This window comes from Colobus angolensis, unplaced genomic scaffold, assembly GCF_000951035.1.
Source record: "Colobus angolensis palliatus isolate OR3802 unplaced genomic scaffold, Cang.pa_1.0 Scaffold253, whole genome shotgun sequence".
Taxonomy (NCBI): Eukaryota; Metazoa; Chordata; class Mammalia; order Primates; family Cercopithecidae; genus Colobus; species Colobus angolensis.
The window spans coordinates 1,124,233-1,125,280 of NW_012115744.1; positions in this window are offsets into that span (position 1 = coordinate 1,124,233).

The following is a 1,048-nucleotide window of genomic DNA, read 5'->3' on the forward strand; positions in this document are numbered from 1 at the left end:
CCATTTCTTGGAGTCCACATCTTTTCCTGTCTTGGATCATCCTCCTTTTGCTGGGAGTATATCCTCTAGTATGTTTTTCAAAAGGGGGTTTTTAGGGTGTAAAGATCCCAAGACACTGCAGGTGTGAAAATAACAATTTTGCACCTTGATTGACACTTTGGTTTTAAATTAACTTCCAGATTTAAATTAATTTCCCCACAGAATTTTAAAGGGATTACCATATTCCCATTTATCATGATACATCTGATGCTGATCTGAGTCTTACTGCTTTTAAAGGTACTTTTTTTTTTTGCATTTTCTTATTGGAAACTTTTAAGATTCTCTTGAAATTCTGCAGTTTTATGAAGATGAGTCTTAAGTGTTTAGGATTTGTCTCTTACATTCGGCCTACTTGTTACTGTGCTTTTTTTGTCCATAAAATTGAGTTCGTCATTGTTGTCTTCTGATATTTGTGTCCCTCTTTGATTCTGCCCGCTTTTATTCTCCTTTTAAGAAACTGTTAGACTTGATGGACCCCGCTTCTGTGGCCTTTAATTTTTCTCACATTAAACTTTTTGCCTTTTCACTTTGTTCTAGGACAGGGTTGGCAAACTTCATATAAAGGACCAGATAATAAATATTTTAGGCTGTGTGAGCCAAGGGGCAAAATTGAGGCCATTAAGTAGGTATTTATATAAGAGAGAAAGCACATTTTCATAAATTTTTTATTGATGAAATTCAAGGCATCATAATTGAGTACAATTTTTTGTAATGTGGTTCTACTACTGAGAATGGAATTCTTTTTGGGGGCTAATGTTTTGCTTTATCAGGGTTCAAAGTTGGTGATTATCTTTATCGACTTGGTGGATTTGTTCATCTGTAAAACATTTGCAGCTGTGGCCATCAGCAGCAGGCAGGCATTGGCCAACCCCACAGTTCTCCTTCATGTAATTCTTTGGGCTCTCAGCTGTGTCCTTGTTATTATTCTATGAATTATTTTGGCAGTCATATTTGTAATTTCTAAGATATGTTTCTTGTTCTCTGTTCTATCTTTTTCTTTTTTTTTTTT